Source organism: Pinus tabuliformis, chromosome 3_2, assembly GCF_031772625.1.
Source record: "Pinus tabuliformis cultivar Carrire ecotype Pingquan chromosome 3_2, CPIR1, whole genome shotgun sequence".
Classification (NCBI taxonomy): domain Eukaryota; kingdom Viridiplantae; phylum Streptophyta; class Pinopsida; order Pinales; family Pinaceae; genus Pinus; species Pinus tabuliformis.
In genome coordinates, this window is record NC_142302.1 from 1,152,055,416 (window position 1) to 1,152,071,900 (window position 16,485).

Below are 16,485 nucleotides of genomic sequence, written 5' to 3' on the forward strand. Positions count from 1 at the left end.
ATCCTATAGGTTTTCTTGAAATTGCTTGTTTTGAAGCCAAATTGATGGAAAACCTCTAGGAAATCACCAAAAGCCTCCAAAGGGTCTCCCACACCATCCAAACATCTCCTAGCCCTTCCATCCAACCTCCAACATCCTTAATTCACCTGCCACATCACCAAAATAAATTAGTTTGCATACTTGATTTTGCATGAAAAGACAAAAAGACAAAAACATATCTATTTCAGTCCCTTTACTTGCACATTAGTGATGTTTGATGCTTCTTACTTCCATGCTTTGTATAATTTTCACCTGTAGATCAAACTGGTAATGCAATGTACTAAAGCAAACAACATGATCTACTTCTACAAAACATTAAGCGGAAGCAAAATCAATTTCATGAGAAACATCAACCATAAACAGATATAATTGATCAAGAGAAATAATCACACATAACACAGATATATCACTGGGGAAAGCACCAGCATAAAACCCCCCACACCGTATTATCAATCAAGTGGAAATCCTCTTCTGTTTAAAAAATAATATTAACTCAAGAGCTATCCTGTACTCTCTGCAATCAAAAGATGAAGATCATAGACTCACTATGCCTCAATATGTAGGCCTCAAGTCCACCAATCCCCTATTTCCTTGCAAAATTTTGATTGGGGTCCAATTCATAACTTATGAGCATTGGCCCCAAATCATACCTGCTGTCAACCATAGCTCCAACTACGCAATCCTTGGGGACACTAGTTCCTCCTGCATGCAAGGAATATTCCATGGGAAGATCCAAGCATCTAATAGTACACTGTCCCTCATCTGATCTCAACTGGGTCCCTGACAGAACTGACATGCAACAATTATCCATGAGTGAATCCTCAGTTATCTAAAATAATAGTTGTCACATGCATGCAAGCATTAACAAACTATATTTTATTATTTTAAGAACTTGTTAAAATAATCTAACTGGACTTGACAAGTTAGAACTAAGTCAACTGATTCTCTCATTATAGAACTTATACTTATTCCCTCAATTAGTGGAGGAAATTAAGGATAAATTACTCAATCAGTGGGACAACTCATGTGCATGCTCACAAAGACTTCAAATTCAAATTTCCTTAACTAATTAACTCAACTGAATTAATTAATTAATATTTCCAACTGTTGTTAAGACCAAGATTAATTTTACTTCCTATAGATAGATTAGGGACTACTATAAATAGGAAGGGACCCAGAAATGCTATTTTTACAACTTTCTATTTTTAGCGATTTCACCTCTCACTCAAGGTGGCTAATGACCTCACTAGCCAAACTGCTATTTTTAGACATGCTATTTTTAAACATTCTATTTTTAGCACATTCTAAATTTAGCATTTCTTGTTGCCCACTTTTCAACACTCCCTCTCAACAAGAAAGGGATTATCAGCAACCCTGATCCTATCTCTGTGGAACTCAAGCTTACCTTTTGACAACGCCTTTTGTGAAGTAGGAAAGTGTTCCCTTTGTGGATATAGGCAACCCCGCTAGCCCTAGAGTGGGTCTAGTCACAGCAAGGAAAAAACAACAATTAATTCCCTTAAATAGTCATCGTTGGAGGCCTACCTCGAACCGATGGTTGATGAAGTTCCGTTGTGCCGCTCCAGCTTCCGTTTCCTTCTCCTTAATGAGCAATCAACCTGAAACACCACAAGAAAACAACAGAGCACGTAACTGAGAAACAACAATGATCTATTTACTCATAAAGTCAAGAAGTCATGAGCTATCAAGTAAATTACATACAAGACATAGGAAATCATCATTGATTGTATTAATGATAAATCAAGAGCAAAGCTTACAACCAAGTCTTGATGTCGCAAGCCTTCTCGGAGGGTCTAGCTAGCATGTTTCTTCAAGCATTCACTCTCAAAGATGGGTCTCCCACACAACAATATCTCTCTCTCTCTCTCACTCACAAGCTTTAATACAAGGTTAAGGGCACTCCACAACCTCTTGCAAACTATTTAGCAATCCCACACTTGTCACACTCACACCAAAGCTATCTACCAAACTCAAAAGCAACAACAACATTGTACAACCAAAAGAACTAGCAGATCATAGCAATGGTGAGTGATTTTATAGGAGAAGGAGTCTCCATGAAATGAGGGAGAGGGAGCTTATCCTCAAGGAAGGCAGCACAAAATATGGAACTACCATCCCAGAGGGGGAAGGGCGACCCAAACTGACCCAACAAATAGGTATAGAGACATCCAGAAGGCCGACTGTTGGAACAAATTCACCTAACACGGATCGTCACTCGTTTTGAACTAAGCCTTAGCGCCGACATCGCTAGGAAGCAATGTATGCAGACCGATCGTTGCCAAAGATAGTTAATAGTCCTCGCGTCGGGGCTTGAAATCCGACTGTTGTGGGAAACAAGTGTACTCTAGCGACGGGGTCGCGATGGGACCATTCATGACAGGGGTTTGTCGTGTATATTAAGTGTATTCCTGCGACGAGGCAGAAAACTTAGGAAATGAGGGTAAATTGGTAACATTAGAGAGCATTTGTTGAATATGAGCATGTTTATTGGACACATGACATAGTAGAGGGACTGGGATAAAGACAGTGAAAAATTACTGTGTAACAGTGCCCCCTAAAGCATGAAGCTCGAGAGAGTGGGAGGGGTGAAATTCTTTACAAAACTGTCTGAACTGGAACACCACCTGGAAGAACCTGGAGGTGCAAGTACAACTAACATCTCTGATAGTGAAATACATGTAGTCTAGGCATGGGCGCAGCCATCCCAAAATACATACAAACTTGGTCTGTGGTATGGACGTAGCCACCCAACTAATAAGACCATGATAATGATAAAGGTATGGTCGCAGCCATCTAGTAAGACTCAGGTATGGTCGCAGCCATCCATCACAGAGTCATGTATGTAATCACAAACCAATCCACGCAGCCCGAACATATGTAATCTTAGTTCGAGGTCTTGAAACCCAACCGATCATAGTACAAATTCTAGCATGCGAACAGATGTATTGAAGTCGAGCATGACAGAAAGTCACTTGATTACCGGTCAATGATGAAATCCGTTAACAAGCGCAAGAGAAACCGCCAATAATGCCAATAGCTCTCAAGGTATTGTTCAGTACAATCCACTAAGTGTGAAAAATGAGCTGAATTTGAACACTCGTGGAATCACCCACTCGATGACCAATGATGGAAGTCTATTGTCAAGTGCAAAGAACTTGCCATTGAGGCATGCAACCTCGAAGGTACCAAAAGGGAATCTCTAGACCAATCTCCTAGATAATGAACTGGCATTAACAGGAAACGATCCATTGCAGGAGGGCCATAATGTTTCCCTCATCAATGACACAAGATAAGGAACAAGTGGTAGATGGTGAAGCAGAGTATCAGAGGAGGAGGTAAGGGTGTGAACTGCAGAAGGATTATACTCTTGAACATGTTGGTGATACGACTCCTGGAGGTGGAAGCATTCAGGTACCAAGGGATCAGAGGCTCAAAGGAGACAACGTGGATGAGATGGGATGAGGTGAAATGGCAACCCAAAACCTCGGAAGGCCAAATTATGATGTATGGATATCCCAACCCGACAAGAAATAAAAGTGCCGATGTTCAAGAGTGACTAGCTGTCGCAGGTAACCAATGATGACTTCCAACTTTTCCCCCACCATTGCTGGCGAGTACCCCAATTACTTTTGAAAACAAGCTTGAAGGGGATAGCATATGCTTGTAATATAAGTTCTTCTTTCGGATGAACCTGCCTCTCAGTCGTCACAGAAGAGCCGCTCAGGTTAGCGATGACCAAGATTGTTAACACTGGCCACCATTGGGATCGACGCAGGATATAGATGTACTCCCATGATGGTTGCTAAAAAAACAATGGCTGACCTCGAGCTGTCGCTACTATTTTAAAAATAGCCACGACAACGCCGTAAAGTAATTTTTTTTTATAATTTATGTGTTTAAGCTCATGAAAAGTGCCCTAATCAATTTTTCCTTTGATGCGGGACAAAATGGCAATTGTGTGGCAAGAGAGAACTCATGCTGACAATGACGAACAAGATTTTAATGATCTTGGGTGCCGAAGAGCCCTTCTCGAGTGCAGATTGCTAAAATTCTTCCTTACTCCACATCTTCGAGCACAACTTGACTTACTAGAGCTGTTAATCTGCTCCTAGAACCCAACGGACGGGAAGTTCATCATTCGGGGCAAAGACATTGAATTTGATGCCATGGACATATATTTTCTGACTGGATTGTCTCACTGTGGTGAGAAGCCGATCTTAGAGGGCCAACAAGTGTAGGGTGAGACCTTAGACATGTTGATAGCACGGGTGTGCCTAGGGGCACGCAAATCAATCACTAGCAGGAAATTACAAATCCCGACAGTGGAAGACTTGACTCTTCGCTCCGTACTGTTCATGGTGATGAGGACGACGGATACCAAACCCAAAATGAGGCAACAAAGACCCACCTCCGGTTATCTCTCGAGTCCCTTAACCCAACCATGTATAACTGGGCTGAGGTAGTGGCTGTTAACATGAAGAGATAGCTGACGAGGTGCTAGCAGGGGGAGGTGAAACAATTCGGGTATGGATCTATCTTGATCCCACTCATGCTAGAGCAGGTACCGGTTCTTTAGCTACAGGACATGGACTTGTACATGCCCAGGCCACAAGAGACCCGCATCACCCGCTGGGCACATGTTATGCTGTGGGGGGTGGTGGTCGACCGATATCATGGGGGATGTTGTTCCGAGAGTGGCTAGACCGACAAAAGGTCATAGTCGAGGACTAGCCGTATGTAGGCATAGATTTCTGTGGAGGCCTCGACATGCTGCTTCCTGCAGGCGAGCAGTGGGACGAGGGAGGTAAACACTCTATTGAAACACCACACTATTTATGTTTTGATTTTTATGACATTTTTGGATTTTATCATGCATATGTCTTAATGATGTCTCTTTATGTTACTTGCAAATGTGGGACTAGAGAGGCTGGTAGGACTAGCTCCTGAGGCATGAAGGGACCCACAGGACAACATGGAGCTAGCCTTGGTTCACCCTAGTGGTAATGCAGTGGAGGAGATAGCCCGTAACCTTGAGGGCTTGACCGATGAGATCCCAGATTACAGGGGGATCGAGGAGGTCCTTGTGGAGTACCAGAGACATACATTCGGAGTGCCACCTAGGGTGCATAGGCTCTTAGGATGAGTCGCATGAGCAGTGGTCTACTATAGAGAGTAGAACCCACCACAGTAGATACCTAGGTTTTACTTCCTGCTGACTTTTTGAGAGACATGCGTCTTGGATGTATGGAGAACACGAATTCTATTTTTGACATATACACTTATTTTTGGAGTGCCTCGATGCGCCACATGAGATATCTATCTATCTATCTATCTATATATATATATATATATATGGTTCATTATTGTGTTTTAAATGCTTCTATACAATGTTTTGATTACATGTTGCGTAAATGTCTATCTAATACATGATTTGCTAATGCATCAGTTAATGTGTTTAATCTTCTTGGAATGTGTTGATAAGTAATAAAATCAAAATTCATTTCAAATAATTTAACACGTAAATACAACCTTAAAATCCGATGATCTCTAATAGAATAACACTTGTTAAGTTGGGGGACAACAAGTTGAGAATCCAGATTCACAACCAATGCACAAATATCGAGGTTGACAGCCTCAGTTAGTAATTCAATGACAACACTATATTCAGCGACATTGTTTGGTGCAACCTAGAAAAACACCTTGAAGGTCTACTAACTCACCGTGAGGATCGTAGAACACCCACGCCGCAGAAGAAAGGTTCCGGGTACTGCGACAGGCACTATCAGCGAAACCAATGTAAGGTGTACCAGACATCCACACAAGAAGCAAAAGACACGATAAGCGGCAATTATTGTTGGCATTTTGGCACAGGTGTGGCGCTACGGTACAGGTGTTGTCCTTGATGGCAACTCTCTTTGATGACAGATCTCAGTCCAGACTACAAGAATGAAGAGAAATTTCATATACACAAGTTCATTAAGCCCAAGTTGCGTATACATGCTGGTACGCTATATACTAAGTCGCGGATACGCAGGCTCACTATATACGAAGTCGCGTATACACGCAGTTTCATGAACATAAAAGAGCGTACATGTCGAGAAGCTTCCTTTTGGTCCGTGGTAGTTAGTCCTCGGTACTTGAGCCTATGTTTTTGACCAAGGTATCTCGACAGACGTGTTGATCCCTAGTTTTGAAGTTGTTGGTATTGGATTACTATGGTTTTGGCCCATGGTATTGAGCAAGGCCTAAGACTATAAAAGGAGAAGAAGATCATTAGGCAAGTGTATCGAAAAAGTCTTGTATATCTGATAAAGAAAGAGATCTAGTATGCAGGTTCTGGGTTGCTTGATCTAAGCTAAGGAGAGATCACACCGGTTGAGGGAAGACTAGATCTAAGGATAGATCGGGATCAAATGGTTTGAAATGAACTATCGTTATATGGTTGATTATGCGTATTTCTTAGATTTGCATACTGACGCAATGTTATGTTCTGAGTATGACTGATGTCTGGTACAGCTGCAAGTTATGAAAAATTATTTTTAGATCTGTACGCAGGTTGTCTTTGGTAAAAACACGTGTATACGCGGGTTGGTCTCATTGAAGTAGCGTATATCTTTTGAAGCTTAATTTTTGAGGTTGCAGTTGGGTCTGACTGTTATTGCAGAGTTCTGTAGTCTGCTCTGTGTTCTGGTGACTGGGTGTTGACAGGGTTTCAGTGGTTCAGTGATTCAAAGATTGATGATGCTAGTATTGGTTGTTTTGTGATTCAATGATCTGTTATGAAAATTGGATGAATTATGGTCTTCAGATTGTAATGTTGTGCTTCAGGAATATCCAGTATGAAAATGTATGAAAAGTGGTACCTGAAGGAAAGAAGATTGTAGGCCAGCACCTACGTACTAGTATCTTAGCTAGTACAAGAGCAAAGGGGGTTGGAGCTCTCTTCCAGGAGAGTCTGAAAATGAGAGAAGGTTGTAGCCTTCTGCAGGTTGTAGCCTGCGTACTGGTATAAGGCTGCACCAGTACAAAATATTGTAAATTGAAGTTTCTTATTAAAGAAAGATAGAGACAACTTGCAGCAGGTGGTTTTCACCCACATTGGGTTTCCACCTTATATCATGGTGTTCATGTGTGTGGCTTTTGTGTGGTGATCTATTTTGTTACACTGCACCTGTTTACTATTAGTATGGTTAATAATGTCCTGATGCATTTACTGAAGATAAGCTAACTGAATCATAAGATTTCTGGTTATATGCTGGTTGCTTTAGACATAGTAGCGTGTACACGCTGGTTCACTTAACTGAAGTAGCGTATATGTTTCTGAGTATGAAATTGAAAAGGTTTTATTGATCTGATAATATTGATTCACCCCCCCCCTCTTAGTATTATTTCCAACAATTGGTATCAGAGCGGGTCCTTCATAGAAGCTTGATCGCTTGAAGGTAGATCGTTCATCATGAGCAACTACGAGAGAGAAGCATCAATCAGGCCACCGGTTTTTGATGGGACAAACTTCAATTATTGGAAGGTAAGAGTTACTGCCTATCTTCAATCTCTTGGTACAGAAGTTTGGGACATCGTAGAGACAGGCTACACTTTTCCTTCAGCTACTCCTACAGATTCAACCGAGAAAAAGAAATATGAAACAAATGCGAAAGCAGTCAGTACTCTATTGGGATGTATATCCCAATCGGAATTCATGAAGGTAATGCACTATAAATCCGCAAAAGAAATATGGGACAAAATTGTCACGAGCTATGAAGGAGACGAACAGGTAAAGCGTGCTAAACTTCAAACTCTCAGGATTAAGTATGAGACTCTCAGAATGTATAATGATGAAAGTGTGGCTAACTATTTCCTTAGGGTAGATGAGATTGTTAATTGCATGAAAAACTTGGGTGAAGAAATAAAAGAGGCTATTGTGGTTGAAAAGGTTCTAAGATCATTGTCCCCCAAATTTGAATCTAAAGTGTCTGCAATAGAAGAAAAGGAAAATCTACAAACTCTTACTATGTCGCAGCTTCACGGAATTCTAACTGCTTATGAAATGAGAAAGGGAGGTCCATTAGATAGAAGAGAAGCTGCTTTCAAGGCTTCAGGCAAAGAAGATTATTATGAAGCAAGTCATGTGCCAGAAGATGAAGAAGAAGAATCAAATTTTGTCAGAAATCTTCAAAGGGGTTCTGGAAGGTTCAGAGGTAAGTTACCTTTTAAATGCTTTGCTTGTGGAAGAGTAGGTCATTACGCTGCCAAATGTCCTCACAAAGATAAGAATGACAAGGGAAAGGAACCTGTTAAATGGAACAAGAAACAGAATGAAAAGAAGAAAAGCTATTACACTCATGAAGATAGTGATGGTCTTTCAAATAGTGACGAAGATGAACAAGGTAATAGATATAAACTTTTAATGGCTTTTGAAGATGATGACTATATGGATGCTATAGATGTAGAAGGCTTTTGTGAAGAAATGAATAATCTCAAAGTTTGCTTAGAAGAGAAAAGTGCTATTATTGATTCTCTACAATGTCAACTGGCTAAAAAGGAAAAACATCTTGAAGAATTGGAATGTGAGTTTGTTTGTCTTAGAAAGGAGATTGAGAAAACAAAAGCGATTAATCTTAAATTTGTTAAAGGATCTGAAACCTTGGATGATATTATCAATGTGCAACGTTCTCCTCTGATCAAGACAGGTCTGGGATATAATGGAGAAACATCTCAAGCTTCTACCTCTAAAATTTATCTTGATGCAGCAAGGAGGAGCGAGCAAAGGCCAAGTAAAAGTCATCAAGGGAATCAGGGACAATTTTCCTCAAGAACAAATAAAGACTATCAAGAAATTCGGGGACAAGCTTCCTTAAGGACAAACAGAAGCTACAATCAGCCACAGGTAAAATCTTCCCAATTTGCCCCAAGAATGGATGTCAATAGAAGCTACAATCGGTTGGATGATAGATCTGATTATCGCAGAAATTTCTTTAATGGCCAATGTTTTTCTTGCCATAACTTCGGTCACAAAGCAGCTCAATGTGTTGCCTACAAGACAATCATGACTAGAGAAGCTCAAAAGCAAAGAACTATGACTGGAACCATGAAAAGGACTTATAACAACTTTTCGGTTCTTGAAAATAAAGTTGAATGCTCTATTTGTAATAACTTTGGTCATGAAGACTCTGAATGCAGGAGCAGGTTCTGGAAGACAACTCAGAAGGAACAAACCTCAAATGTCAGAACATGGAGAATAAAGGAACCGCAACCAGAAAGATGTGGGATAGCCTTTTATGCAGAAGGTCAAGAAAGTTTATGGTACATTGACAGCGGATGTTCGAAGCATATGACAGGGGACAAAGAAAAACTTGAATCATATACCGCATCAGAAAAGGGAAAGAAAGTTTCTTTTGGAAACGATATCTCTGCAGCCATAAAAGGAAAAGGCGTTGCTCCGTTGAAAGAGAAGGTCAAAGCTGGAAATGTTTTGTATGTTGATGGATTGAAGCATAATCTTCTGAGTGTCAGTCAGATGTGCGATCAAGGAACAGAGGTAATATTTAGATCAAATGGATGTTGTGTTCGTGATCTTGATACAGGTGAAACAATGATCAAAGGTAGAAGGACTCCAAATAATCTATACATATTTGAAGAAAGACAACAACAATGCTATTTGAGCAAGGATGATGAACACTGGCTATGGCATCAGAGGTTGGGGCATCTAAGCTTTTCACAAATAAGGAAATCATGCAAATATCAGGCAGTTCGTGATCTTCCAGATATCAAAATTCCAGACAACACCATATGCAAATCATGTCAGTTTGGAAAGCAAACTATAACTAATTTTCCTGAGAAGGAAGGATCAGCTAGCATGCCTCTTGAGCTAGTACATACAGATACATGTGGTCCATTCAGAAAAAGGACACCTCGAGGAGAAGAATATTTGATATTATTCATTGACGATTTCTCCAGGTTTGTCTGGTTAGGACTTATGAAGCACAAAGATGAAGCATTCGAAAAATTCAAATCCTTCAAAGCCTTGGCTGAAAATGAATCAGGACACAAAATTAAGTGCCTCAGATCTGACAGAGGTGGGGAGTTTACCTCGAATGAATTTTTCGATTTCTGTGAAGAACATGGGATAAGAAGAGAATTCTCTACAACTAGAACTCCTCAGCAAAATGGAGTTGTGGAAAGAATGAACAGAACAGTCCAGCAAATGGCTCGTGTTATGCTTGATGAATCAGGTACTTCCGCAACTTTCTGGGGTGAAGCTGCACATGCTGCGGTTATTATTCTCAACAAAACAAATGTCCGAGTAAACAGCACTCAAACCCCTCATGAGCTCTGGTGTGGTAAGACTCCTTCGGTGAAGCACTTCAAAATCTTTGGAAGCAAATGTTATATTAAGAATACTGATGAGCAACTTGGCAAACTTGAACCAAGAGCAGATGAAGGCATTCTTCTTGGTTATTCTCCACATAGCAAAGCATACAAGTGCTACAATAAAAGACTTGGCAGAATTGTTGACAGCATTGATGTTGTGGTTGATGAGAAGGGATACATTCCTAGGCAAGTTCATCATGAAGACATCGAAGAAGATGAAGGCTACCCTCAAAGATAGAATGATGAAGAAGAAGAACCTCAAGAAGAAGAAGAACCTCAAGAAGAACTAGAGGAGCAGACAAGAATAGAAGAAAAGATTCCATCCAGATATGTTCAGAAGAATCATCCAGAATCTCAGATTGTGGGGCAGAAAGAAGCAGGAGTACAAACAAGAAGAACAATTGCAGAAGCTTCAAGCTATTTGGCATTACTCTCTTCCACTGAACCAAAAAATGTGAAAGAGGCTTGCAAAGATGAATGTTGGGTCAAAGCAATGGATGAAGAACTTGAGCAGATCGAAAAGAACAACACTTGGGAATTGGTTCCTAGACCAAAAGATAAGAATGTCATAGGGACAAAATGGGTCTTCAAAAATAAATTGAATGAAAATGGAGAAGTAATTAGAAACAAGGCCAGACTTGTTTGTAAAGGGTATGCGCAGCAAGAAGGAATAGATTTTGAAGAGACCTTTGCTCCTGTTGCAAGACTTGAGGCCATCCGAATGTTCCTTGCTCTCTCAAGCTTTCAAAACTTCAAGGTATTTCAAATGGACGTGAAATCAGCCTTTCTGAATGGAGACTTAGAAGAAGAAGTATATATTGAGCAGCCAGATGGTTTCATTCTTGGGAATGATCCAAACCTTGTATGCAGATTGAAAAAGGCTCTCTATGGTCTCAAACAAGCTCCAAGGGCTTGGTACTATCGTTTGGACAAATATCTTCACCAACAAGGTTTTTCAAAAGGATCAGCAGATAGCAATCTCTATATGAAAGTTGAAAATAACAAATTGCTAATACTTGTTGTGTATGTAGATGATATTATCTTTGGCAGCAATGAAGAGGCTATGAGTCAAAACTTTGCCTTGGTTATGCAGAAATAATTCGAAATGTCATTACTTGGAGAATTGACATACTTTCTTGGATTGCAAATCCAACAAAATGAAGGAGGTATTTTCTTGTCTCAAACCAAGTACCTCAAGCAGATCTTGAAGAAGTATGGCATGGAAGATTCAAAGCCAGTATGTACCCCCATGGTTACAGGATGCAGCCTCAGTGCAAATGATGAATCAGCAGCAGTTCATCAACCAACTTATAGATCCATGATTGGGAGTTTGCTTTATTTGACAGGTACCCGACCAGATATTATGCATGCAGTAGGAATTGTTGGAAGATTTCAAGCCAACCCAAAGGAAACTCATCTTCAGGTAGTCAAAAGAATCTTCAAGTATCTTCAAGGGACTCAAAACTATGGCTTATGGTATCCTAGAGATACAGATCTCACTCTTCATGCTTACACAGATGCAGATTGGGCCGGAAGTGTGGATGACAGGAAAAGCACAAGTGGTGGTGCATTCTTCATGGGTTCCAGATTAGTATCTTGGTTCAGCAAGAAACAGAGTTCGATTGCCTTATCTACAGCTGAAGCAGAATATGTGGCTGCGGCATCTTATTGCACACAACTTCTTTGGATGATGTAGACCTTGCAGGATTTTCAAATCACTTGCACTCCACCTGTCTCTATCTTATGTGATAATACAAGTGCAATCAGCATTTCAAAGAATCTAGTCATGCATTCAAAGACCAAGCACATACCAATCAAGTATCACTTCCTCCGGGAACAAGTGCTTGAACAAAAGGTCAAGTTGGAGTATGTTTCTTCTAAAGAACAAGTTGCTGATATTCTCACAAAACCACTGCCCAGGGAGACTTTTGAATATCTCAGACAAAAGCTGGGAGTAGTTGATGCTTCATCCTGCTGTTGAAGCTTGTCTGTTCTAAAGAAAAGTTGGTGTATGCGTGTTGTATAAGGGATATCCGCGTACATACGCTGATTTATGCAGGTGAAGACGCGTATATGGAGTTCTGAACAGCAAGGGCAGACTCTGGTTGGAGAAGGTCTGAGATGGGTATGCCAGAGTCCTTCAGGCACAGTTTCAGGGGGTGCAGCAGGCACAATTTCAGGGGGAGCAGCTTAAAGTCTAATAAAGCATTGTTGGCATTTAGATGCTCTTAGTTCTAGTTCACAACTGCTGTTGGTTTCAGGAAAAGGAGCACAGAAGGAAATCTTGGTTGCTGATCTAAAAGATGATTATCAGATGCTGCTGGTGACTTTCAGAAGTCTTGGTCTAGATTTTTCGTCTCTATGTCATGTATCTCTTTTGTGATATCTCTTTTATGGTGTCAAGGTCATGTAATGGCCTATGTTGGTTTCCCCACTATGCCTGGGATGAATAATGTAATGTAATTGGTTGTTATATGTAAATTTCTAATGTATCCCCTCTTGGTTGGGAGTATGGATGTATGTATTGAGTCTTTTGGTGATAGGAAGGTCCTTTATGATGTATAAGTCTTGGTTCTTTTTGAGGAACATCTTTTTCAGATCTTGCCTACAGTCAGGGGGAGCATGTTCAGCACAGCAGAGCAGAGATATCAGCATGTAATCAGGGGGAGCTCAGCCCTTTGTCCTTGATGACAACGGGGGAGAATGATTCTAAGGATCTTGGGGTTGCCATCAAGTCCAAAGGGGGAGATTGTTGGCATTTTGGCACAGGTGTGGCGCTACGGTACAGGTGTTGTCCTTGATGGCAACTCTCTTTGATGACAGATCTCAGTCCAGACTACAAGAATGAAGAGAAATTTCATATACACAGGTTCATTAAGCCCAAGTTACGTATACACGCTGGTACGCTATATACTAAGTCGCGGATACGCAGGCTCACTATATACGAAGTCGCGTATACACGCAGTTTCATGAATAGAAAAGAGCGTACATGTCGAGAAGCTTCCTTTTGGTCCGTGGTAGTTAGTCCTCGGTACTTGAGCCTATGTTTTTGACCAAGGTATCTCGACAGACGTGTTGATCCCTAGTTTTGAAGTTGTTGGTATTGGATTACTATGGTTTTGGCCCGTGGTATTGAGCAAGGCCTAAGACTATAAAAGGAGAAGAAGATCATTAGGCAAGTGTATCGAAAAAGTCTTGTATATCTGATAAAGAAAGAGATCTAGTATGCAGGTTCTAGGTTGTTTGATCTAAGCTAAGGAGAGATCACACCGGTTGAGGGAAGACTAGATCTAAGGATAGATCGGGATCAAATGGTTTGAAATGAACTATTGTTATATGGTTGATTATGCGTATTTCTTAGATCTGCATACTAACGCAATGTTATGTTCTGAGTATGACTGATGTCTGGTACAGCTGCAAGTTATGAAAAATTATTTTTAGATCTGTACGCAGGTTGTCTTTGGTAAAAACGCGTGTATATGCAGGTTGGTCTCATTGAAGTAGCGTATATCTTTTGAAGCTTAATTTTTGGGGTTGCAGTTGGGTCTGACTGTTATTGCAGAGTTCTGTAGTCTGCTCTGTGTTCTGGTGACTGGGTGTTGACAGGGTTTCAGTGGTTCAGTGATTCAAAGATTGATGATGCTAGTATTGGTTTTTTTGTGCTTCAATGATCTGTTATGAAAATTGGATGAATTATGGTCTTCAGATTGTAATGTTGTGCTTCAGGAATATCCAGTCTGAAAATGTATGAAAAGTGGTACCTGAAGGAAAGAAGATTGTAGGCCAGCACCTACGTACTAGTATCTTAGCTAGTACAAGAGCAAAGGGGGTTGGAGCTCTCTTCCAGGAGAGTCTGAAAACGAGAGAAGGTTGTAGCCTTCTGCAGGTTGTAGCCTGCGTACTGGTATAAGGCTGCACCAGTACAAAAGATTGTAAACTGAAGTTTCTTATTAAAGAAAGATAGAGACGACTTGCAGCAGGTGGTTTTCACCCACATTGGGTTTCCACCTTATATCATGGTGTTCATGTGTGTGGCTTTTGTGTGATGATCTGTTTTGTTACACTGCACCTGTTTACTATTAGTATGGTTAATAATGTCCTGATGCATTTACTGAAGATAAGCTAACTGAATCATAAGATTTCTGGTTATACGCTGGTTGCTTTAGACATAGTAGCGTGTACACGCTGGTTCACTTAACTGAAGTAGCGTATATGTTTCTGAGTATGAAATTGAAAAGGTTTTATTGATCTGATAATACTGATTCACCCCCCCCCCCCCTCTTAGTATTATTTCCAACAATTATGCCTACACATCAAGCCAAACATGAAAACACACACTGACAACACACCTGCTGAAAACACAAGTATGTACAAACCAGGTGCACAAAATTCATGCATAATATTTTCAGATAAAGACCATTTCGAGGCTTATCTAGAGGATTCCCTTCATAATCGATAAGCTCATAGGCCCCTTTTTGCAAAACACGTTTTACAATGTAAGGCCCATGCCACATAAGCTCGAATTTTCTTGCCCCTAGCTTATCGTTTTCTTGATCATAGAGCAGGACTAAGTCTCCCTCAATGAAAGAACAAGGAGTGACTGCTTGGTCAAGGTGAGTTTTCACTCTCTTCTTCTACGCTTTAATGGCTAGAGAGATTAGTCGACGAGTCTCGTCTAACCGCTCTAGGTAAAGAAGACGTTCTTCTACCGAAGTAGTGTTTGGGAGCAATTCGATGGCTAATTTAAGAGAAGGGATCTCACACTCAATCGGAAGGGTAGCCTCTAGACCGTAAACCAATTGGAACAGGGTGAACGTGGTGGCATCCTTCAGTCAAGTTTGGTAGGCCCATAAGGCAGAAAACAACATCAAATGCCAGTTGGACTTGTGCATGCCAATGGTGCTTTGAAGCATCGTGACCAAAACTTTGTTGACAGCGTCTACCTTTCCATTGGCCTGAGGATAGTACGGTGTTGAGATATCATGCCGCAAGCCCAGCTAGGTTGTTAACTCAGTCATCATATGATTACGGAAATGTTTGTTGTGATCAGTGACGATAGCCTGAGGGACTCTGAATCGTGAAATGACATGATTGAATAAAAATTGCACTGCTATCTGACCATCATTAGATAGTGTAGGCATCGCCTCGGCCCATTTTGTGAAATAATCGATGGCAACGATGATATACCCATGCCCCCTAGCTGAGCAAGGGTTACAGGTCATATAATCAATGCCCCATTTGGCAAAAGGGCCGATGGTAACGACAGGGTGCAAAGGAGCAGGAGGCGCGCACATCTTCCGTTGGTAGATTTGGCACTCATGACAAGAGCGGACGACAAGAATGCAATCCTTAAAAATAGACGGCCAAAAATAACCAGCACAGAGGATCTTCTGAGCAGTAGCATATCTGGACATATGACCACCACAGGGGCTAGAGTGGCAGTCACTTAGAACTCGTTCGGCTTCCTCGAATGTCAAACATCGAAGGAGAACGGAGTCAACGTCGAGACGGTACAGGGTGTCCCCAATTATGCGATAAGGCTGAGAATGATGGCAAATACGTCGCCGAGCATCCTTGGACAAATATGGACGAAAAGAGGACATCTAAAGATAGACAATAATATCCCTGTACCAAGGATTGAGGGTGATAATCAAGAATAGAGATTCATCCGGGATATGGTCCTCTAACCAAGAGGGTGCGGTAACAGATGGTAGGGAGAAAAGTAGCTCAACGAAAACAAGAGACTTCTTAGACTTGGCTGTAGTAAAATCCAAGTCAAAATATTGAAGGATGATAATCCATTTTGAGTATTTGCCCCCAAATAACTAACATGACAAGATGTACGTCATTGGGTTGCAACAGAAATCATTGTCGTAGTGTGCAATAATATATAGTGGCAGAAATGTTGGATGGCGCAAATGGCCTCCAATGCCAAATTCTCGACATAGGCATATCGAGTTTCCATATCAAGTAAATTGCAACTGAGATAATAAACAACATGCTCAGTACCATCATCATCATCTTGGACCAGAACCATGCTGATGGTGCTATCGA